Source organism: Pinus tabuliformis, chromosome 3_2 (assembly GCF_031772625.1).
Source record: "Pinus tabuliformis cultivar Carrire ecotype Pingquan chromosome 3_2, CPIR1, whole genome shotgun sequence".
In the NCBI taxonomy this organism is placed as follows: Eukaryota; Viridiplantae; Streptophyta; class Pinopsida; order Pinales; family Pinaceae; genus Pinus; species Pinus tabuliformis.
This window is the reverse complement of record NC_142302.1, coordinates 446,251,652-446,278,117: the sequence shown is the minus strand read 5'-3', so window position 1 is coordinate 446,278,117 and position 26,466 is coordinate 446,251,652. Positions and strand designations below refer to the sequence as shown.

The 26,466-nt window shown below is 38.6% G+C and overlaps 1 protein-coding gene across 1 annotated transcript in view; it reads left to right on the top strand.

Moving 5' to 3' along the window:
• The window catches only part of LOC149181220 (uncharacterized), a 110,659-nt gene that overhangs the window by 58,293 nt on the left and 25,900 nt on the right, over window positions 1-26,466 (top strand). The window lies entirely within an intron of this gene.

The window sequence follows — 26,466 nt, the reverse complement described above, 5'->3', positions numbered from 1 at the left end:
TTTGTTCACAATTTAAAAGAAAAACAAACTTCTACAAAATGGTTCTCCCTATTATTTGAAGCTATACAATTCTTTTCATATAGAATGCGAAGTGGCATCATGATAAATTCCCTCTTGAAAGTTTACTACTTGAAATGAATTTCATTTGTTTTCTTTAAATCTATGAGTCTACCATGCATTCCCTAAAAATATAGGTCTACAGACTACTTTGAAGGCATCCTTTATAAGTTGTTACTAAGCTTATAAGGATGGTAGGCCCTTTGACTTGGAGTCAGTCCTATATTTGGGAAGCTTGAATGGTAGTCTGATAAATCGATAATGTCGTGGTACTACTTGCCATATGAAACTTAACCCTGAAATGTCACAGTATTTAAATAACATATTGTTGATATAAACTAGGCAAAATCAGAAATAAAATGACTGTCTACTTATGGGAAATTGCATAGCAAAACATTCTTCTTTTGAGATGCTAACGTTAAATGTGATCTTGTTTACATTGACATGCCAACTGATTTTAATAATTTTATATGGGTTACAAGAAAGGGAGATCCTTACCATGTTTTGATTTAAATAGGTTTTTTGAAATGTTCAAATTTCTGTTTCTGTTCCACTCATTTTTCCTATCAAGTCACTGACACTCTAGCAAATCTATCAAAATTTATCATCTACTGCAACTACTTTTGAAAATAGACACCTTCATTGTATTTCACTATCTGCACTCTGTTATAGCGAAATCTACCTTTTCTAATATGTGAAAGTCCCAACTGCCAGGTGTTAGTTTGTGTAACTATAGAAGGCTACCCATTGTCACCATAGTAGAAGTTCCATTGTTGCGAACATCTCGATAACATTCTGATTTTATCTCAAAATCACGATTTTTTGGCCTAGCCGATGTTTGCCGATTTTTAAAGATATTTTTATGATATCTTAGATTTACTGATGTTTGCCGGTTTTTTACCGATATTTTCCCGATTTTTACGATTTTTTGGTTTTCCGTACCCTTGCCGATTTTATCTCAATGCCGATGTTTGCAACACTGAGTAGAACTTCCTCCCTCGTTAGGTTTGTTCTTATGACTCAAGGAGGGTATCCCTAAGGCTAATTAAGTATGATGATAATTAATGATGTTTGATTGGACCAATGTTATCGGAACTAGAAAACCTTGTGGACTGGGAACCGGTCGGAACCAGAAAACCTTGTGGATTGGGAACCGATTGAAACCGGACCGATGACCGAACCAGAAAACCTTGTGGACTAGGAATTGGTTGGAACCGGTAAAAAACCAAACCGAAAAAACTGGTTGACCAAAAACACACAGAATATTCAAATTTTAAAGAAAATTATATACGTTAATGTGCATCCATATGAATCCATATGTAACTATGTAGGAATGTGAATGATATTAAGCAAATAAATAGTGCAGCAACATATAAAAATAAAAACACACATTAGACATCCATGAAAACATTGCCAATCAGGAACTGCTGAGCCATATTATTAAAAATTAGAGGGCTAGATATGATGCGAAATGGAATGGTGCACCTGGGCTTATCCCAATGAACAAGCAATACCAACCCCAGGTGGGAAAATCGCTGAGCTGAAGGTTGCCCAGCTGCTGCACCACTCTACACTACGCTGCCCCAGTAAACCGCTGCCCTGCTGAACTTTGACCCGCTGGAATGTGCCCAAAAATTGCCTAGAAAATTATATCCTTTTAGTTCCAGACAACTTGGACAAAACCCAGAAAAACCCAGAAGGGAATTTCGCTGGTTTTGACTTTGGATATTCGGCCTCCTTGGAGCCTCTCCCCAGCGTCTGTTGCCAAATTCGACTTGCAGAAAACAGCCTGCAAATCCCTTTGTAAACACTCATGAAATGCTGGTTTTATCTGTGCTATCCAACTCCTTGCTCCCCGGATGGCTCTTGCCCAAGATTAACTGCTCTCTCAAGCCCCACGAAATTGCTGCTACATGCCTCTGCGGAATCCCTCTGCCTAGAAATTCGTACAACTGATGCACTGGTCTAGCTGGCTTCAAATCCCAGTGAAAATGTCCTCAATAAGGCCTCCTCAGCTCCCGGAACTCCCAACAAGCAATGAACCTCCTTTCTAGCTTCTAACTCCTCCTGCGTGTTTTTGGCTGCCCAGGAAATACATAGTTCCATTTTCTGCGCTGTTGGCTGAAGTGTGTGACTGTGATGAACTCCCTAAAACTCCTGTGGAACAGCCTCCCTAGGGCAGGCACGGATGGTCCCTTGAAGAAAAGGTTGAATCTTTCGTGTGAGAGATTTGTGGCTAAACAGCTGGTAGACTTGCTAAGTAGTAGAACGTACAAAGGTGTGTTTGTTTGCAAATGTTCAAGATGGTCGAAAATGAGCGCTGATCCTCCAACCCTCTAAGAATTAAAATAAGATAGAAAAACGCAGCATGTTAAGTCAAGATTTTGTTTGAGTGATGGGTACATTTTTAGTAGAGTCATGATAGAGGAGTTCAACAACCAATGCCACTAACATCAAAGTACATAGAGGGCTTGGTGCTCTTGATTAAATACTAGTTCTATACCTTTGTACATGACAACTTGCAATCCCCACAATCCTGAAATCCTGAAAAATTGCTAAGTTTGCTGGATTTTGAGTGAGATCTAAAATTCTACTGTTCCCCATATGAAATCCAATGAGGTTGGAATGACTCTCAAACATCTTGAGTCATTTCATGGTAATCTTAAAAATTTAAGTAAAATGATCCTTTAAGAATTTAACATTACCATGAACTACATAACAACACTGGGGCCATAGTCTTGAATATTCAATATTAGGCTGGCCTAGGGGAGAATTAGAAGTGGGCCAACCAAATGAGAAAAAAACAAAAAAATGGCAAATTTTTTAAGCTGACCCACATGGGTACACACTGCACGGAACCGGTCTTGAACCAGCCGGTTTGGTGAAATAGGCCGGTTCGGTATTGATCTGGCCTATTCCAGTTCTGGAACCCAAACCGGACCAATTTTGGGCCCAAATTGTTGGACCAGCCGGTTCCACTGGTTCTGGTGCAGTTCCGATAACATTGGATTGGACCAAATGACTTGTTTGGAATATTGTTGAAGTATTTCTCAAATTGATTTACAAGGGATGGTTCCAAACTAAGTTTCAAGTCTTGTTATGATCTGTGAATTTGGGTTGTTTGACTTGTTTCAAATCTGAATCTTGAGATGTCTTAGTGAAAGATTATTCCAGGTTTATATGTGAAATTTAATGATTTGAGTAAGTAATTGATATAAACATGGAGTGAATGTTTCAAAAATCAAATTCTGGAATTAAATTGCAGCAATGAGAAATGATGCAAAATGTAGAATTTCTTAATGCTAAATTTGAAATGGGTTTGAGTAAGTAAATGATATAAACATGAAGTGAATGTTTCAAAAATCAAACTCTGGAACTAAATTGCAGCAATGAGAAATGATGCAAAATGTGGAATTTCTTAATGCTATATTTGAAATGGAAATTTGGGAATTAACTCCCTAATACTTGAGGCTACAAAATGCCGCTAAGATGCAATTTTCAGATCTGAAACGGTTCTGAAAATTTTATTTTCTAAAATAATTCAATTGTCAAAACAAAAATTAGACTAAAACAAAAAATAGATTGAGTTTCTAGAATGTTAAGTTCAAAATTTTGCATATGATGTGAAAATGCGAATTTCTAGGAAAAATACAATGCCGAAACTAAATTTTTGAATGTGAAAAACATCTAAACTATTGGATATGCAATCAGAATTTTAAAGCTAGGATTTCCAGCACACAAGGGTGTGAAAATAATCTAGTTTATGGGCTAAGATTGAGGTCTTAGGTGAAATAGGCTTGTTGGAGATCAAAATTTCTGAACTAAGTTAAATGTAGGAATGCAAAATCTTAAAACAAAAATTTAAAAGGGAAATTTTTAACAAGCTATATTAATCGTTTAGCCTAGTATAAGATCTAAAATAAAATTTCTAAAGTATAAGTGGAAATGTTGCCTCAAAATCTAGCAGGTCTTGTGAGAGGCCTCACAACTACAAGACAAGCACTAGACCAAGATACAACAATGAGGTAGAGGCCACTCTCACCTTGGCACTCCAGAGTCCACACTGTAACGACCCATCTAAACTAATCCACTATATAAAGTTTTAAACTTTATAATAAAACGGATATGATGAACTTTAAAATAAATATGATTAAGTTTTATAAATATAAATTTTAAACTTTATAAAATATATAAATTAAACTTTATAAAACTAAACTATATAATAAAAATAAAAATCAAAAGAAGCACCCTTATATAAAAGGGGACGCATAAACCAGCAGGATATTTATAACAAAGCGCATATGACAGCAGGGAAAATATCTGAGAGCCGTAAATGCGTGGAAGGCATGTCGGGAGGAGGAAAGGCGGTGGCTGCAGGTAGGAGGGCGGCCACCGCCAGGCCCGCAGATAAAAACCGGAGGTCTGAACTGAGAAGGGGGGCTGTAACAACAGAGTTAGAAACCAGGAGGAGGAAATTCTGCAGTGAGAGAGGTCTGCCATTGGAAGAGCTTTAATCCGTCTGAGGTTCTGGGCACGGGGGACAGTGAGCTGGATTGAGCAGCCAGTCTCTGCTCAGTCAGGCTGGGTGGAATTGGTCTCCCTGGGTAATTGGAGCAAAACAGCAGCAGCATCAGCAACTTCACGGGATCAGATAGCAGTTCAGGTAAGTGCAAATCAAATTTTTTTTACGGTTCCTGTTTTCAAGTTTTTGATTACTACACATGGTATCAGAGCTAGTTGTTCAAACTCTTTTCGACCTTACAGGCCCACAATTCGCTGTTCTTTGGTATATGGTGAATGAAATGGATTTCTTTAATTGCCCTTGCCTGCGTTCTTTCCTTTCCCTGTCAGCTGTATCACCTGTAGCTGCAATAAAGCAAGCGAAATAATTATGTTCCTGTGCTTTGGATTCTAGCCTTAGGGCATCATTCCGACACCGCAGCAGCTCGCGTCCTTGAATTTCGTCAATTTGTGTGTCTGTCGAGATTTTCCCTCATTTCTGAGAAGCGAAAAAAAAGGGCTTTGTTTTCTTAAAATCAACCACCCTTTAGTGCCATTCATATGAAGTTCAGCTGGTGATGCATGATTCAATTTCCTCACGCAAACTCAGCAAATATTTGGGTTTTAGTTGAAAATATCCGAGAGAATTGAAAATACACCGTTGTTTCCTGCCGCGTCCGTGACGATAAATTAAAGCTAGCCACTATTGCATTTAGAAGTTCGTGGTTCGGACAAAGGAATTTCAGAGTGGAGCTTCAGTGAACGGAAATTTAAGAACAATCATCCCGTGTTTGACCGGAGCCTCCTTTGTGTTCCTTCAATGTCTGGTTGGGTGGCTCGCAAGGTCAAGCGGGATTTCAAAGTTCGGAAGAAGTCAAAACGGTGAGCAGCAACCTGTAGGAAATTTAATTGCGGGACGATATTCCTTGCGGCGATGCTGTGTGCCATAAATGTGTGCAGAGCTCGCCGCGCCGTCCTACGGCTGTTTCTCGTGCTTTTCGAAACCTTGCTTCAAATTTTCTCATTTTTAATTTTAAATAAGGAAATGCGATTTTCGATTTATGCTTTATTTATTAGTTTTCATATGAGCACAGGGTCTCTGTTAATTCCGAACCACTGTCACCTAGGATCCCATTGCCCCACTCTTTTCAGATGATCGTATGTCACCTGCGGGGGGGGGGGTTCCCTAATTAATACTCATGTACTCTGGGCTATAAAGCATTGGTGTAGAAGGGATTGGCCTCTCTGTTTGTATATGAATGTGTTCCAGGACAACATTTAATTTTAAACGATTGCCTGGAAGTGCTTAACATTATATAGCTACGGTGTTCTCGAGTTCCTTCTCATGGACAATCAGATTCGATTTTATGAAAGTTTAACTCTCGGGTGAAGCTAATGAATTTGTCACCAACCTTTAGATTATTGTATAAAGCATATGAATGGAGCTATTATCACATGGAATAACAACAGGGAAACAGAGCCACTAAGCTTTAGTATTAACATATTTTCAAAATATACCGATAGCATTCAAACAGGAAAGCATGAAGGCACACTAATAAACCTGAATCGGAAATGAGGTATATTTTCCTTGAACTGTAACAGAATTTCCAATCGTACAAAGACTGCAGATATGCCGGCAGGCTATCAGATGCAGATATTGATGAGGCACCTGAACTGCATGAATAAACTACTAAACCGTTCGACTGATTTGATGAAAGGGGTTGATTTGTTGCTTCAGCAAACACAGGATTACCAGAAGGCATCCACCCCTGGTTTCCTCCCAGTACGATCAAAGCTTGACTGATACCTGTTCTTGATTTAACAGAAGTTTTTTTTACAAAGGGCATCAATCTCTTCAATTAAAGCATCATCAAAACCTTCAAAAGGGTTTTCTGGTAGGGGAATAATCTTCTTCAATGTAGCAGCTTCCAAACATTTTTTTCAGCAAAAAACAAAGCCATTGCTTATAGAACCTTGCATCCAAGTCTGGACGAAGCCTACATCTTCTCTATACTCATATATTGTAGTTGTTATATGTTTTGCCAGATCAACTTTAAATGTAGTCAACTGTCCAAGACAAGCATTAGCCTAGTCACCATTGCAAGTTGTTATACACCCCTTCCAAAGGGAGGTGAACCCTTCTAAACAGGTTCTTTTTTTTGTTCCTTGACAGTAATCGATTCTAACTTGATAGGTTCCCGGATATGTTGTTGATCATTCATAGCCTCCTAGGATTGCCAGTTTCCAGTTGACAGGAACAGCTAAATTTCTCAGGTAATATCTATGCAAGTTTTCTGCAAATACAAGTTGAAATCTCGGGTTAAGAAGACTTCAGAAAACAGTAAAACTCAGTAAGTGAAAAAGACATTGCACATAGAATCTCATCATAGCGATGTTAGTTAAGGGTTTTTGATAGCATAGTTGCAAATATAATTGATATATTAAATATTGAAATATATTGTGAATATTTCAACTCCACGATACTAGCAGCGAAAATGTCACAATATCTTGAGGGGTAGTACAATATAGTGATATATCATGAAAATATTGCAATATGATGAAAAATATAAGCTTTGTAACAAAAAAAATAAATATTTTGTGGATCCTATTACTCATTTTGAAAGGAAAAAGCAGGGTATCAAGGACAAAGGGGTTATTCACCATTCACTTCGGCTATGAAAAGGGTAGAGAGGGGATTGCTTTAGATTTTTTTTCAAAAAAAAAAAGGGAATATTTTAATTTGATTTAACTTTGTCAACATTTTCATTTCCTTGATATTTTTTTACGAGTTTCCTAAGTCCTTACAGTGCTTGGGTGATGTAAGCACCTACATGATATTTGCAACATTGTATGATATACTTAAATTTATTCAAAAAGACATAAATTTAAAGCAGATGCTACTTGAAGCCATTTCTCAAACTTCTCATGCTTGTGGATTGGGAGAACAGTATCAAACATGGTTAATTACTCTTCATGGGTTAGGTTTTAAAAAACGTCAACATTCAATTTAGATTATTGATAAGATAACATGTAGTACTTATCTATATGGATACGTTTAAGCTACATGTATCTAAAGGTAACAGTACTCGGTAAATAGTTGCTATATCCTTAGTTATAATACGGTGCTTAATAGTTATGATCAAATCCCATATATGTAATCACTAGTGTTAGCAACAGGATATGGAGCTAAGCATTCACAGTAATCAATCATTACGCTTATAACACAAGTAAGAGTGTATCAATGGAGATACTAGTATAGTCATCACCTTTCTACGTATGAGTAACTGCATATTACTGATTCACTGTTGAACTAGTGTGATGGTATTTACATAAGTAAGTTAAGCAGCTTTCTATACAATGAGCATGATTACAGTGTTACTACAGGTCAGCTTAGCTCACTACAACCTTAACAAGAAGAGTCATCATCATTTTAAAGCACAGTACTTGTACAGACTATCTGAGAGTAGCCCGTTGTTAGACCAGTTATTCCTTGCCTATGAGTGTGGTTCTCCGGTGTGTGGCACAAAATTTTTCCATGAATCCTATTGCAGTCAAATTTGCACTTACATCAACCATTAAAGTGTTATGTGCAATTCACAAAAACTACTTTTCAAAAGCATCAATTAGAGAACAAAATTATACTAATTATATCCTTTGACGGAGTCATTCTTAAAAAAAAACTGGTTCTAAAAATTCATAATCACATTTTATCCTAATTATTTCCTCCGTTTAAAACCAATCTACTATTTATGATATACTGCTGAACTGTATCTCTTCTAGATTTTCATCATGACATATCTATGGTAAAATTTTACGGCTAAAGGTCAAACTAATATGGAACCAAAACAACCCTTCCTTTTATAGATTTAATCTGTACCCAAGTAATATATATAGAATATCATGGATGTTATTAGGTGAATAAACTTTAGATGTCTTACCTTAGGAGCTAATAACCATACACTTCTGCATTATTCATATTAGGATAGAATACCCTGCATTAGGACAAGGAGGTCGCGAGACCACCCTCCTTGACCTCGGTACCAGTAAGATCCGCCTAGCGGGTAAAAATAGCAAAACTATACCCGTTTATGAATGTGAAGTTGCAAAAGAAAATTGTGTGTTAAATTCGGTTGTCCACCTCAAAATTTTTACGGAATTTTATTATGTGTTCAGGAACCATTACAATGGTAAGGACGTATGAGCGACGACGACGTGATCAGGCAGCATCACCACCATTAATGCCGCCACCGTCGCCATCATCATCCCCATCACCATCGTCACCGCTAAGACCATCATCAACATCAATCGCTCCAACGCCAGAGTTGACTGTGATAATGAATTCTTTGGAAGCCTTATTGGAAACATTAAAAGAATCAACTAAGGCCAAAACCAAAGGGGAATTTCAACATGTAGCCACCAGTTCAGCGGAACCAAATAATTTTGAGCCCAGAAGATCGAGAGAAGACATTTCTAGGGAGCTTCAGAAAATTAGACTCCCAGAATTCTCAGGAGGTCGAGCAGGTGAACGCGCTGAAGCATGGTTGGAAGGAATGAACCGATGCTTTAGGTTAAGAGAATATTCGTCTTCAGCAAAAACAAAAATTGCCGTGTTTCAACTAAAGGAAAGTGCCTTGATTTGGTGGGGAAATCTGGAAAAGCAGCTGCACCTTACATCGGATAATGTCCCTTGGGAACTATTTGAGGAAAGGTTCCGCGCAAAGTATTTACCTCCATACTTTCAACAACAGCAAGCCAGAGCCTTTCATACATTAATTCAGGGAAATAAAACGGTGGAAGAGTACGAGATAAGGTTTATGGAGCTTGTAAAATACATTCACTACTTAGATTCTGATGAACGTCAAGCTGAACGCTTCATATTTGGGTTAAATCCTCGCATCAGAGCCTTGGTAAGCATGTGGAAACCATCATCAGTAGCCGAGGCCGTCGAATGTGGTCGTTATGCAGAAGAGCACCTTGGAATCAAAAAAGATATGGGGCCAGCAGGGCCTTTACAATCAGGATTTCCAGGGAAGGCTCCCCGGAACTTCTTCAGAGGAGGTAGCTCGAGGCCACCTTATGGTAACAGGTTTACCCCGAATGTGGGGACAAGAGCTCCCATGGCAGTAAACACTATAGCCGCGGAATCATCAAACACCAGACCATGGGCATCGCGAGGGACTGCCGGTAGAGGAAGAAGTGCGAGAGGAATCAACATGAGAGGACGAAGCTCGTTCTCTAGAAATTCACACCTTGATTCAAGAGGATCAACGCAGCTCAATTGTTGGGGATGTGGGGGACCGCATTTTCAGCGTGATTGCCCAGAAGCTTCATCAAATATATTGCATAGGACTGGAAAGGAGCCGATATCAACCAATCGAGGTAATCATAGAATTCATGCAGTAGTCAACCATGACCAGGCAACCCATCAATCCACTGTAGTGGAATCTTCAGGTATTATCAACGGTATAAAACTCAAAATTTTATTTGATACAGGTGCCACAGATAGTTTCATTTCGTCATATGCATTAAACAAATGTGGGTTGGCAGCTCGTAGACAAAATGATTTCCACCAAGTGGAAATGGCCTCAGGAGAACTCCAAACCGTGGGCTTAAGTGTGGATCAATGCAAAATTGACCTAGGGGTCTGTTCGACTAAACTGAAAGTTTATGTCACAGCCTTAGGAACGTATGATCTTATCATAGGTATGGATTGGCTAGAAGCTCACCAAGCTTGGGTGGACTGTTATGGGAAAAGGATTCTGGGCATAAATGATGAGGGAGAAGTAATCCAAATTCAAGGAATCAAGAGGGAAGTTTCTTTACGCTACATTTCAGCAATGCAGGTGAAGCGTTGTTTAAGAAAAGGTTGTCAGGCTTATGCAATTCAAGAAGTAAGCCAAGAAAAAGGGCCATCCTTAGAACAATATCCAGTGTTAGCCGAATTCCCGGATGTATTTCCAAAGGAACTACCTGGATTACCCCCGGTAAGAGAATTGGATCTCACTATTGAATTAAAACTAGGTACCCAACCGATCTCTAAAACGCCTTATAGAATGACAGCTCCAGAACTTCAGGAATTGCAAATCCAATTGAAGGAACTACTCGATATAGGGCATATTCGGCCCAGTACATCACCTTGGGGCGCTCCTGTAATTTTTGTGAAGAAGAAAGATGGATCCTTAAGATTATGCATAGATTATTGAGACTTGAATCGAGCTACAGTAAAGAATCAATACCCTATGCCTCGAATCGATGATCTTTTCGATCAAATGAAAGGAGTTGTTTTCTTTTCAAAAATTGATCTCCGATCAGGATATCACCAGCTAAGGATTTCCGAAAATGATATTTCTAAGACTGCATTCCGAACACGTTTTGGACATTATGAATTTACTGTGGTGCCATTTGGGTTAACAAATGCGCCAGCCGTATTCATGAATCTTATGAACAGTGTTTTCCGTGAATACCTTGATCAATTTGCGCAAGTCTTTTTAGAGGATATTCTCATCTATTCCAAGAATGAGAAAGAGCATGAAGATCATTTGCGGATAGTATTGTCCTGCCTTAGAGAACGTCAGTTGTATGGAAAACTATCCAAATGTTCATTCTTTCAGGAAAGGATTCATTATTTGGGTCACATCATATCAGGTGAAGGGATTTCCGTAGATCTTGAGAAGGTAAAAGCGATCATGGATTGGCCAATACCGAAAAATGCACATGAGATACGAAGCTTTATGGGTTTAGCCGGTTATTACCGAAGATTTGTGGAGGGATTCTCCAAAATCGCAAAGCCAATTAGAACCCTTCAACGTAAAGGTGTTAAGTATGAATGGACCGAGGAATGTAATAAAGCATTCTCTGAACTCAAAAGACTACTCACCAGTGCACCAATCCTAAGAGTCCCTGATATGGGCAAAGACTTTACGGTATGTACTGATGCATCCAAGCAAGGGCTGGGTGCAGTGTTGATGCAGGATAGGGGAGTGATAGCATATGCTTCCAGAAAGTTAAAACCTCATGAAGAGCTCTATGCTACTCACGATTTAGAATTAGCCGCTGTAGTGCTAGCTTTAAAGATTTGGAGACACTATCTAGTGGGACGAAATTTTACACTTAAAAGCGACCATCAAAGTCTACAATATTTGTTCACCCAAAGAGACTTAAATGCCAGGCAAAGGCGATGGAGTGAATTCCTAAGTGAGTATGACTTCGGAATATCATACATTAAGGGAAAAGAAAACGTAGTAGCAGATGCTTTAAGCAGGAGACCTCGGATATTCTCTCTCATACCCATTAAAGTAGACTTAAGACAACGAGTACTGGATCATCTTATAAGAGACAGCTGGTATTTAAAGGTGAGAGCAAGTGTTGAGGGTATTAGGGCAAAAGAATCTAAATTTGAGGGTTATGAATTAGAAAATGATGGGATCTTACGATTCCATGGAAGGATGTATATTCCTGATGATAAAGATCTTCGAGATGCCATCCTTGGGAAAGCCCACAAAGCAGTATATTGTGCTCATTCTAGAGTAGGGAAAATGTATGCGGATACCAAGAAACTCTTCTTTTGGGCAGGCATGAAGCGTGATATCACTTAATTTGTTGCAAAATGTTTGGAATGTCAGCAAGTAAAGGCAGATCATTGTCACCCAGCGGGCCTCTTACAACCCCACGACATTCCTATGTCTAAATGGGAGACCATTTCTATGGATTTTATCACTGGACTACCTCTTACTTCTCAAAGACACAACGCCATTCTGGTAGTGGTGGATAAATTAACTAAAAGCGCCTATTTCATTCCGGTAAGAGATACTTACGATGTTGCTGACGTAGCTCGAGTATTCATAAATGAAATTATCAGATTTCATGGAGTACCTAAGAAGATTATATCCGATAGAGATTCGCGATTCACTTCCAGATTCTGGACTTGCATGCAAACAGCCTTAGGTACTCAGCTAAATTTAAGCACTGCTTACCATCCTGAGACTGATGGGCAAACTGAAAGAGTAAATCAAGTACTTGAAGACATGTTGCGAATGTATGTGATGGATCAGCAATCACACTGGGAAAAGTATTTACCCTTATTCGAATTCGCATACAACAACAGTTACCACAGTTCGATTGGGATGCCTCCATTTGAAGCTTTATATGGCAGACCTTGCAGAACACCGTTAAGTTGGGACATGTTAGAAGATCGAGTGATAATAGGACCAGAATTAATCCATGAAATGGAAGCGCAGGTAAGACAAATTAGACAACGATTAAAGGAAGCATAGGATAGACAAAAGAGTTATGCTGATGCTCAATGAATTGATAGGAGGTATGAAGTAGGGGATCAGGTCTTCATCTGCATCAAACCAAATAAAAGTACTATTCGATTCGGAAAAGGGACAAAGTTGTCACCCCGATTTATTGGACCGTTTAAAGTCGTGGAAAGAGTTGGACCTGTTGCCTATCGTCTTGCCCTGCCACCTCACCTGCATAGAATTCATAATGTATTTCATGTTTCTGTATTAAGGCATTATATAGCTGATCTATCTCATAACCTTCAATGGAAGGAATTGCAGGTATCAGACAAGGGAGTCATAACGGTCGAACCGTTACGTATACTGGAACGTAGAGTTCGACAGCTGAGGAACCGCCTGGTGGACCAAGTTAAGGTCCAATGGGACAAGTATAGTCCTGGATCAGCAACTTGGGAAAATACAGAGGACATATGTCAGAGATACCCTAATTTATGTCCATTTTGAAGAACTTTACACTATGTTTAGTATATATTTACTTCACTACAATCAGAGACTCAGAAACATTTTGAATGATTATGGATAGACATGAAATTTTGTGGCATAATATATGTTTAATTCCTGCTGGTACATGGATACCAAAACAATATATGTGGTTCATTTTACCAAATAAAAGTAATATTCGATTCAGAAAAGGGACAAAGTTGTCACCCCGATTTATTGGACCGTTTAAAGTTGTGGAAAGAATTGGACCTGTTGCATAGATTATTGGAGACTTGAATTGAGCTACAGTAAAGAATCAATACCCTATGCCTCGAATCGATGATCTTTTCGATCAAATGAAAGGAGCTGCTGTCTTTTCAAAAATTGATCTCCGATCAGGATATCACCAGCTAAGGATTTTCAAAAATGATATTTCTAAGACTGCATTCCGAACACGTTTTGGACATTATGAATTTACTGTGGTGCCATTTGGATTAACAAATGCGCCAGCTGTATTAATGAATCTTATGAACAGTGTTTTCCGTGAATACCTTGATCAATTTGTGCAAGTCTTTTTAGATGATATTCTCATCTATTCCAAGAATGAGAAAGAGCATGAAGATCATTTGCGGATAGTATTGTCCTGCCTTAGAGAACGTCAGTTGTATGGAAAACTATCCAAATGTTCATTCTTTCAGGAAAGGATTCATTATTTGGGTCACATCATATCAGGTGAAGGGATTTCCGTAGATCCTGAGAAGGTAAAAGCGATCATGGATTGGCCAATACCGAAAAATGCACATGAGATACGAAGCTTTATGGGTTTAGCCGGTTATTACTGAAGATTTGTGGAGGGATTCTCCAAAATCGCAAAGCCAATTACAACCCTTCAGCGTAAAGGTGTTAAGTATGAATGGACCGAGGAATGTAATAAAGCATTCTCTGAACTCAAAAGACTACTCACCAGTGCACCACTCCTAAGAGTCCCTGATATGGGCAAAGACTTTATGGTATGTACTGATGCATCCAAGCAAGGGCTGGGTGCAGTGTTGATGCAGGATAGGGGAGTGATAGCATATGCTTCCAGAAAGTTAAAACCTCATGAAGAGCTCTATGCTACTCACGATTTAGAATTAGTCGCTGTAGTGCTAGCTTTAAAGATTTGGAGACACTATCTAGTGGGACGAAGTTTTACACTTAAAAGCGACCATCAAAGTCTACAATATTTGTTCACCCAAAGAGACTTAAATGCCAGGCAAAGGCGATGGAGTGAATTCCTAAGTGAGTATGACTTCGGAATATCATACATTAAGGGAAAATAAAACGTAGTAGCAGATGCTTTAAGCAGGAGACCTCGGATATTCTCTCTCATACCCATTAAAGTAGACTTAAGAGAGCGAGTACTGGATCATCTTATAAGAGACAGCTGGTATTTAAAGGTGAGAGCAAGTCTTGAGGGTATTAGGGCAAAAGAATCTAAATTTGAGGGTTATGAATTAGAAAACGATGGGATCTTACGATTCCATGGAAGGATGTATATTCCTGATGATAAAGATCTTCGAGATACCATCCTTGGGGAAGTCCACAAAGCAGTGTATTGTGCTCATCCTAGAGTAGGGAAAATGTATGCGGATACCAAGAAACTCTTCTTTTGGGCAGGCATGAAGCGTGATATCACTCAATTTGTTGCAAAATGTTTGGAATGTCAGCAAGTAAAGGCAGATCATTGTCACCCAGCGGGCCTCTTACAACCCCACGACATTCCTATGTCTAAATGGGAGACCATTTCTATGGATTTTATCACTGGACTACCTCTTACTTCTCAAAGACACAACGCCATTCTGGTAGTGGTGGATAAATTAACTAAAAGCGCATATTTCATTCCGGTAAGAGATACTTACAATGTTGCTGACATAGCTCGAGTATTCATAAATGAAATTATCAGATTTCATGGAGTACCTAAGAAGATTATATCCGATAGAGATTCGCGATTCACTTCCAGATTCTGGACTTGCATGCAAACAGCCTTAGGTACTCAGCTAAATTTAAGCACTGCTTACCATCCTGAGACTGATGGGCAAACTGAAAGAGTAAATCAAGTACTTGAAGACATGTTGCGAATGTATGTGATGGATCAACAATCACACTGGGAAAAGTATTTACCCTTAGTCGAATTCGCATACAACAACAGTTACCACAGTTCGATTGGGATGCCTCCATTTGAAGCTTTATATGGCAGACCTTGCAGAACACCGTTAAGTTGGGACAGGTTAGAAGATCGAGTGATAATAGGACCAGAATTAATCCATGAAATGGAAGCGCAGGTAAGACAAATTAGACAACGATTAAAGGAAGCATAGGATAGACAAAAGAGTTATGCTGATGCTCAACGAATTGATAGGAGGTATGAAGTAGGGGATCAAGTCTTCATCCGCATCAAACCAAATAAAAGTACTATTCGATTCGGAAAAAGGACAAAGTTGTCACCCCGATTTATTGGACTGTTTAAAGTCGTGGAAAGAGTTGGACCTGTTGCCTATCGTCTTGCCCTGCCACCTCACCTGCATAGAATTCATAATGTATTTCATGTTTCTGTATTAAGGCATTATATAGCTGATCTATCTCATAACCTTCAATGGAAGGAATCGCAGGTATCGGACAAGGGAGTCATAACGGTCGAACCGTTACGTATACTGGAACGTAGAGTTCGACAGCTGAGGAACCGCCTGGTGGACCAAGTTAAGGTCCAATGGGACAAGTATAGTCCTGGATCAGCAACTTGGGAAAATACAGAGGACATATGTCAGAGATACCCTAATTTATGTCCATTTTGAAGAACTTTACACTATGTTTAGTATATATTTACTTCACTACAATCAGAGACTCAGAAACATTTTGAATGATTATGGATAAACATGAAATTTTGTGGCATAATATATGTTTAATTCCTGCTGGTACATGGATACCAAAACAATATATGTGGTTCATTTTACTAAATTAGAGTTGTCGAAGTAAAGTTAAGACAGTTGAATAATTTTTCCACTGATAGAAATTAAGATATTATAGATCTGATTTACTTATTTATGTCAATATGATCAATGAGATAGAAATCAGGAAGTGAATACATTCTAGATGAACGTCAAAAGACATGCATGGAATATGGAAAAATATGTTGTACTGTAGTATCATAGATGAATTCATAAGGGAATAATATGTGAGTTATTTTGAATATGTTGATGCACATTTTACGGATGCATGGATAAGTGTATGATTGTAGGTAATAGACAGTTACCGGGATGACCACGTGATGACAAAACCTCAGAACAATTAAAGCTCCAAGTGATTCTATGATAGGGTATTAACCCTAAATTCTACTAGGTGGGGTGGAGGTGTTGCCCACCGTTTATCCTTAGAACCTTGGAGTCATGGGAGGACTGTGCGGATCACGCTCCCCTAGACGTGTGATGATGACTGCCGGATGCCTACTGGGAATCAGGTCGGTATAGCCGACGCTGTCACCTTAGAGTTTATGAATGGTCAGGTCAGTAAAACTGACGCCATGGCATACTCCGGTAGAGGACGGATAGGATGGGAGCAGAAGAGATTAGGAAGGATAGGATGATTTTAGAATAGCTTGGGAACCTGGATAGAAAAAGTCATGTCCATTAAAACCTTAAACCTAAAACTCTAACTTCGGGACGAAGTTTTCAGAAGGGGGAGTGTATGTAACGACCCATCTAAACTAATCCACTATATAAAGTTTTAAACTTTATAATAAAACAGATATGATGAACTTTAAAATAAATATGATTAAGTTTTATAAATATAAATTTTAAACTTTATAAAATATATAAATTAAACTTTATAAAACTAAACTATATAATAAAAATAAAAATCAAAAGAAGCACCCTTATATAAAAGGGGACGCATAAACCAACAGGATATTTATAACAAAGCGCATATGACAACAGGGAAAATATCTGAGAGCCGTAAATGCGTGGAAGGCGTGTCGGGAGGAGGAAAGGCGGTGGCTGCAGGTAGGAGGGCAGCCACCGCCAGGCCCGCAGATAAAAACCGGAGGTTTGAACCGAGAAGGGGGGCTGTAACAACAGAGTTAGAAACCAGGAGGAGGAAATTCTGCAGTGAGAGAGGTCTGCCATTGGAAGAGCTTTAATCCGTCTGAGGTTTTGGGCACGGGGGACAGTGAGCTTCTGTGAGAAGCTCGCTGGATTGAGCAGCCAGTCTCTGCTCCGTCAGGCTGGGTGGAATTGGTCTCCCTGGGTAATTGGAGCAAAACAGCAGCAGCATCAGCAACTTCACGGGATCAGATAGCAGTTCAGGTAAGTGCAAATCAAATTTTTTTTACTATTCCTGTTTTCAAGTTTTTGATTACTACACACACCCTGCTCTTTAGTGGAGTTTCAGCACAAGGGAGGCTTCCCGGTACAAGTCACCTGGGGAGAGGCTCTAAGGAGGCCGAATAGCTCAAAGGTGTTAGGAGGCCACACATCATCTCTATGGGTGTCCAATGGTCAACATAGTGCTCTTCCTATCTAGTATTCGGGATCCATCAGGTGCAACAAGCCCTCCCTAGGCATCTCATAGAAGACCATCCTCATTTGGGCTCTGAATCATGCCTTGCCCATCAGGGAGTGTCAAGGCCAGCCTAGGCACATGCTAGGTCTAGTGGTGCAATCATCAAGAATCCTCTGTGCTAGGCCAAAGAAGATCGACATCCTGGGTCTTGGGGTTACTCTGGGATGTGCATTAGTTGCTCGAGTCATCATAGTGCCTAAAGCTCTAATGTAAGTGGGCAATGATGCATCTGCTAAGCCATCAACCTCTCTGAAAGGCCTGGGTACCTATAGAGTGGGTGCCCTCGAGTCCTGGGCTACTGTGGGCCACCTTATAAGACCAACATAAAGTCAAGTGAAAGCAACCATTCATTAGAGACTAACATCATATATGTTAATTTTCTTGTGTTTTATGCTTAACACAATCACTTATTACAATTCTTCTTCAGTTAGCAATAATTTTATCCAATTCCAAAAACAGTGAGCAATTATAGATAGAACAATAAACCAAATGCACAATAGAAGACAACTAAGAAAAATAAAGACACAACAATTTGGTCAAAGACTAGGGAAAAACCCCACAAGGTGGAAAACTCTTTCCAAATTCTTCTTCTATTAGATTATCATCAAATGTTCAACAGAGAGATACAATGTTCAAGTTCATCAACAAAGAGTCAAAGGTCAAAGCCTTGACTATCCCAAAATACCAATCGAATATCCAATCAAAGATGAGCCCAAAAGTCAAATTTGATCGAAAGTCAAATCTCTCAATTATGGTCAAAGTCAACAACAACAAAGGAAGCCCTACTAGTCAACGGTTAAATCAACCTCCAAAAGTCTCAGTGAAACAGTCAAAGAACTCGATCGTCTTTCCTTAATCAAACCTTGTCAATGTAGCCTCCAAAAACTTGGTCAAAGTAGAGATAAAACCTATGGTCAACCTTCAATAGATTTGCGGTCAAACTCAGTCAATGACTGTGGTCAAATTTGGTCAAGTATCCTAGAAAAATTTGGTCTCATTCCCAATCAATTTGGCCTTCCAAAATAGAGATAAATTCAAGCCAAACGAACCTAAGTCAAAGTGTAGTCAAGGCCGGTAAATGCTACCCCAATAGAAAGTCAACGAACCAAACAAAATATTATTCCTTCCCTTTGCACATGTGAGATCAAATCTGCAATTTCAGATGTAGTACAAACCAATCAAGAGAAGAGATGTTTGTGTTGTGATGTCTCGGAATGAAGTGACGTGAAGTGTATTTATATGAGGTTGAGGAGACCCAATTTCTCCTTGAGGTTGACTTGAACTTTTGTGACAATGTGGCTCCATATTAAAATAATCATTTTTCCTTGTGCAAATTAAATTCTTCCAAGGGCTAGTAGGGTCTTCTTTGGATGAGGAAGGCTTCCTAAAGGAGGGAATTTCTCCCTGAGCTGTCAAATTGCAACACTCCCTCTCAGCTAGGGAGGAATCCGACTGCATTATGAAACTCATCTTAAATGTTCTATCATCATCATCGTTGTATCATACTTGTGATTTGGGGTAGCATCGGATGTGCTCTAGCCATGAAAATTGGTGGAGAGGCTAAAGCACATGAGATCTCCAAGACCCAGAAATGGTTTGGGGAGATTCCACCTGATTAGAGTGATATTAAAATAATAAATATTTTTAATGGGTTCCTAAGTCTAAACTTAGGAAAATAAAAATATTAATGGGTATTAATATAAAATTGGGTGAGAAGTTTCTAAATGACATGGATCAAGCCAAATCTAATCTTAGTCGTTGATTAGAGATTTAATCTCGGCCATTGAAGACTCAATAGAAAAAGTATAAGAGGAGGCTTGAGGGTCAGTTGGAGATACACCAAGATTGATCAGTCAGTTCGATTTTCTGGAGCAGGGTTTGCTGAGAGAAATCGAACAAGTGATCTGAGTTGCAGCGAGGGGCAGTGAGTACATAGTAGATAGGCAGAGATAGTGTCGAAGGACCATTGCAGAGGCAGAGGAGGCTACACAGAGCTAGCAAGAGCCACGCAGAGGGCCAGAGGGATTATGCAGGGGCTACTAGGGCTTGCGTGAGTGACGCAGAGGGCCAGGGAGCCTGCGCAGACCATTAGAAGGCTAATGCAGAGGGTTCCAGGTTGACGCAGAAGCCAGGAGGGTTGACGTAGAGCCTCAAAGAGGCGTTGGAGAGTTTTTTGTGGAGTAGACTTGCCGAATATCTACTTCTGAAGAGAGATATCACTGCCAGATTGATTTCTCTATCGGGTGAGTCAGTTTGACACCCAATTGTACTCAAGAAAGCTGCTTAATAATAAAACCCTCAGAACCGCTGCACCGGTTTTTCCAAGTTGGGTTTTTCGGGGGATGATTGTCCAAAAATAGCGGTGTCCCTTGTGTGTTTGTCTATTTTTTAGTTGATGATTTGTAGATGGTTGAGACTGCATTTGTGTTTATTTTCAGTATTTATATGGTTAAATAACTTGTTAAGAAATTAAACAAGTAGGTGAAATAAACCAGATAGTGCAGGAAGAATTTCAAACGGGTTAGACTTAGAAATTCCAACACATACCATAAATCATCTTTGCTCATCTCTGCTCATCTGCTGAACAATCTCGAATCTAGAGAAGAAGAATCATCATAAGGGAGCTCCGACTTCCACCCTATATCCAAGGACGATAGGCAAGATATAACTTACCATGAGAGGTAAGGATCACACTCTATCTTATTATCTATTGATCCTTCCCACCTTAACCCTCAAGAGTCAAGTGGTAGAAAAGCTGCATCTCATCACTTAAACAAGATACTACTTACCATAAATGGTAAGGATCACACCCTATCTCAAGTCTCCTCACCCATTGGCCAGATGGGTGGCAGTCCCAACAAGCCCAACTTGTGGGTAGGATGCATATTGGGGTATACTCTGCTAAGTCCTTGTTGAAAATTTGGCAGCTCAGGGATGAATTTCTAAAAATAGAAAGCTCAAAAACAAAATTTCTAAAAATAGAAAGTCTAAAAATAGAATTTCTAAAATATAGAAAGTCTCAAGATAGTAAATCACCTTGCATCAATTGGTAATCAAGTATTGTTGATGGAAAATCCCTTTTGATCATCAATTAATCATAATAGTTCAATTTTGACTTAATCATCAATATTATCATTAATATTATTATTATGATATTATTGTATTATTATTAAAAATAAAGTCAAGTCACTCAATCATGACTCTCAACAATGTTCTCTTACACTCATTATTGACATGGCATATTCCTCTTGCACTCTCATTAATGCTCTTACACTATCTAAAGCATGTCGTAGAAGATTCTCTTACACTCTCTTACACTCAATAAAATCATGTCATAAAGGATTCCTCTTAAGCAATCTTTAATGCATGTGTTACACTCTCTCTTAAAAGCATAAGTTACAAAGGCATGTGTACCTCCTTAATGACATGAGCTACATTTCCTAAATGGGCATGAGTTACACTAGTCTTAGCATGCGAGTTACTCCTCTTTTATGGCATGGATTCATTGCTCCTCCTATATATATGTGCCTCATTCTTTCTCCCCTCACTGCTTTTGCATTGTGAAAGAAGAATTCAAAATTGAGAGAGAGTTGGAGAGAGTTAAAGTAGATCATGAGAGAAACACTTGGAGAGTAAGAGCAAAGCTTGGTGAGCTAAGGTTGATTTAGTGCTTCCATGTTTCAATGTTGATTCAATTGAAGGGAAGGTTGATTCAACACGTGCATCTGTTGCTGCTGCCAGTGATCTTCATGCTACAACTTGTTTAAATTTTGGTGAACTTACTCATTCTCTTGATTTCTCATTGTACTCTATATCTCTGTTGAACAATTGATTTCTAATAAAAGAAGAATCTAGTTGGGTTTTTCCCTTGTTGTCCTGGTCATTGTACCTAAATTCTCTATGTCTCATTGTATTCTTGGTTGTATTCTATTAGGCATTTTATTTATATTCTATCTACAATTGCTTATCTAATATTGCAGCATAAAAAAGTTTTGTAATAGGTGATTGTTACAGCATAAAACATTCGAATTTCAACATGGTACCAGAGCTTCGGTGAAGACAAGTGGTGTTCCAACCCATTTTCTGCTAAAATATCTCTTGCTTTCCACTCTATTTGTAGTCCATTTTTTGCTAAAATATCTCTTGCTGTCCACCTTCTTTACAATCCATTTTCTGCTGAAATATCAAGTGTTGTCCACTCTATTTATAGCCCATTTTGTGCTGAAATATAAAGTGCTGTCCATTCTATTTGCAGCCCATTTTTTTTCTGAAATATCACTTGTTCCTTCTATTCGCTGCTCATTTTCTGCTGAAATTTACTACTGAAATCTTACTGTTAAATTTTACTATTGAAATTTACTACTGAAATCTTACTGTTGAAATTTTGTTGCTGAAATTTTACTGCTACTGTTCTTCCAAGATTTCAAGGAACTGAAGATATGATAGTAATTTTGCAGATAGTAATTAAGGTGTTGCATGTGTTTAATAGTTGTGGTTTTGGTACTTGTTGATGCTTGCAAAAGTAAATAGTTTTACTTCTGTTTATGCATGTGCAAGGAAGTGTTGTCTTGAAAAGTAGTATAATCTATAGAAGGTTATGAAAGAACAACTAATAGAAATTGAATGTTGAAGATAGGAGGATTTTGACTCTCTCACATTATATGAGAAAGGTCATAATCTTATGGGGTTTGGTAATTTTGATATTAGAGTTTACTAACAATAGTGGTTGTAGGTAAGAATCATGTCTTTTGAAAAAGATGGAATGATAGTTTTCTAAATTAACCTCTTTTGCAGCGATCAAAGTGTTGAGAAATCTAAAGGGTTGCAATTAAGATGATATCTCTTCAATTTGATAACTATTTGTGATGCATTTTTAATTTTCTTGATTATTAGCTTGTTCTCTTATTATTACGTTGTTTTTATCATCAAACAACTTCCAAAACAGGAAGATCAATAATACACAGGAATAGAGGATGTAGGCTACAAGCCAGAGCCAAAACCTCTCCACTTGAGAGGAAAACCCGCCAATCTTCTCTTCTGATAGATTCTTCAAATGACAAATTCCAAGACCTCTAGACCAAAACCAATACCCTTCTAAGACCAAGTCTGGCCTCCTTGATGATGTGCTTCCTCTATCCAAGTCAAACCCAGTCAAATCTCTTCTAGCTGCACAACTTCGACCCCTAGCAACAAAATTTCGGCCTCCACTGCAAGTCTGAAAATTTCGGCCCTTGCAACAGTTGTTGCCTCCAGACGTGTGAGCAACTTCAAGGCTTCCAAGGCTTCCTTTGACCTTCACTTGGATTTCTCCTTCTTCTAGGGGTTGTAGGTGACCTAATAGACCTTCCTTCGACCTTCTTTCTGCATTTTCCTCAATTTTGATCTTACAACATCGAAACCCTAGCCTTCCTTCTTCGCACGTGCGAGTGAGAGAGAGAAAAACAACCCAAACTTTCGTCCTTCATCCTTCTTCTTCCTTCTTCGCTAGCCTTCTTCTTCTTCTCCTTCTCCTTCCCTTAGACGATGAGAAGATGAGTGAGTGTCCATAAGAGGTCGAGTTCCCTCCTATATATAGGCTTCCAAGGAGGACAACATGCCCTAATGAGGCTGATTTCTTAGCTGCTAGGCCACCTTGGTCTTGGAGAGCATTTTGACACCTTTAAATACAAAAATAATTCTTTTTACAAGTTATAATGACCCGATGGGGTATTCTTCATATGACAATGACTCTTTTGACTTCTTGACCCTAGGACATGTTGAAAAAATGTAACTAGGTTCGGTCTTCATAATGACATGATCTTTGTAAATGATGAAATGAAAGAAATAAAATTATTTTTGTATGCCTTGCTTCATGGGTTTCATGAGAAAGAGGTTTATTTGTTAGTGGCTCCCATTGAGAACCTTAGGATTTATTATTGAGTCTAAAGAGTCATTGTCATGTATGAAGAGCTCTTCTTGAGCACATGAAAAATATATATGAGTCAACCTACTGTCTCGAAAATCCCTCCAAAATAACAAGCACAATCCTCTTGATGTCGGCTAGCATAATGAATTAAATACAGTCATGTTGGCTCACCTATGGAGACACATTCATTCAACATGACACGTCGGCTCATTTATGGAGATGAAACTACTATAAATACCTTGCTGAGATTTTCATATAAGTTCAGTTCAGGATTTCAGATGTCTATGAAATATTTGGTGGTAACTACAGTGGATACAGTGAGGTACAGGAACTCAGATTCTTTGAATTCTTCGGATGGGTACAGGTCTGAAATCCGCATTACAGGAGGGAAGAAAAACTCGGATCCCTGTAATTACAGTCTCAACTTTCTTGGCATAATTGTGACGACGAAGACCTTAGTGCAGGGAAAGAACACAATCACAATCTTGGTATAGTTGTGATGATGAAGATGTAGGTGATATCTCTCTCTGTTATACACTCTTGGCACAGTCACATTCTTTTGGCATAATACACTGTCGACATACTAGACACAGTCATGATCTTGGCATAGTGGTAACCATGATCTCGGTCATAATCTTGATGAAGACAAGGTCACAATGAAGATCTCGGTATATACATACATATCTCAGCATAGAGGCCTCGTTGACATGGTGATGATCTCAGTGAGAGTGCAACAATGATCTAGGAGAAGGTACAACAATGATGCAACTATAATGCAATAATGATTACCTTGGTGAAGCAGCAGTGATGATGATGAACTCAGTAGTGCCAAAGAAGACGATTGGTGTCTTGGTCTTGGAGTGGCCTAATAGGTCAAGGGTCATGGTCTTGGTATTCGTTAATTGGAATCTCTATAAGAAGAATTTTGTGCGGGTTTTCCTCTCAAAGAGTGAGAGGTTTTGGCCTTGGAAGAAAGCCAACAACTTGTGTCTTTGTGTCCTTTTTTTTGGTAACTATTTGATGAATTGAGAAGACACTCTAATTATAACAAGTGAAGAATTGTGCTAATAAGAAAAATTAAAAACACCTCACAAATAGTTATCATGACTAGAAGAATATCATTAACCTATATTGCCCTAGATTCTTCAACATGGTATCAGAGCTAAGGTGCTGAAGTCAAAGGAAGGGCACCAAAGAGACATTCAAGCTTTCAAGAAGGGCATCAAAGCAAGTTGAAGGGCTTTGTGTTTCAAAACCTATATCAAAATTAAAGGACCAGTCTACAACAATAGTCTACAACAACAATCTACAACAACAAGGGCTTTTGTCTATATAATCAAGAAAACAACCTACAACAACAAAGGCTTTTGTCTATATAATCAAGAAAACAACCTATAACAACAAGACAATTTAGTCCTACAGTGAGATTGATTTGGATCCTTATTTGAAGATGATTTCATCGTCTCATACTACCCATAGTGGCAGTGCTATGCTATTGACATCTCAGTGCCACAATATGATTAAGTAATCATAGTCAAAAGAAGAGAAGGCAGTTTTCGCTGCTAATTCAGTATTGAAATAACCATGGTGCTAGCCAAAAATTTGGTGTCACTACAATCTTTGTTATACCACAGCGATCTCAATAACTTATAGTCTGGAGCAATTTTGGTGCTTGGTGCTAGATAGTGCAAGAGGGTCTCAAAAGAGATCTTTGAAAAATGATTTCAATTGTTCAACTCAAGCAAGGATCTACAATAAAATCACATCAACTCGAAGATCACCTAGAGGAAGCATCAATACATCTTCAACATGATCAAGGTGAAGTTTTTATCTTCACATGTCAAGTAAGTATTCTCATTAATCAATTTGGTAAAATGACTTCATGATTGCAAGGATATCTATAGGTTGGATGGGTCATCAAAGGTCCTTGCATGGAATAAGGAGGATTGTCATAGTCCTCATAGAAAAGAGAAGTCATTGATATCTATGGAAAAGTCTCTGAAGGTCAAGCATTGTTTGAATGCATGGAAAAGGATCAAGGGGCTCATAGGATTCTTATAAAATCAACCAAAGGTCCTCTCATCCCTATGTAACAAGAGAGGAGACATAAAAGAGATATATGAAATGATGATGCAGTGAAGAAGTTCATATCACTTAGATCTGATTGAAGGTATCAAAGAATGAAGGAATATCTTCATGAGATCTCAATTGAGAGATTTGGGAGAGATGATAAGAAGATAATCATCATTGTTCTAACTGATAAGCAAGGTAACAAATGTCCATGAACAAGAAGGCTACCTTAGTCGACAATTTGTGGTCTCTATGATAGATAGAGAAAGACAAGTTGATGGTAAAAGTGTTGAAGGTTAAAGGACTCAAACATGTGCAGAAAGGAGAGGAAAGGGTCCTCAAACAAGATAGAACAATGCTATGGAAAGATTAGAAAAATCAAACACACTCTCATTTATAATGAGTTGTGGAAAGGAGTGTGTGTTGGAGACAGAGACAGAGCCAGAACAACCTACCTCAGACAAGGAATTTGCCATTTGGGAAAATAAGAACAACAAGGCTTATGCATTGATTGCAGTATCAGTAAAAGAAGAGGTGAGTCGCCATATTTCACCATTTTCAAATGCTTTTGAAGCCTTACAAAATCTAAAGGAACTCTATGACTCACACTCTGCA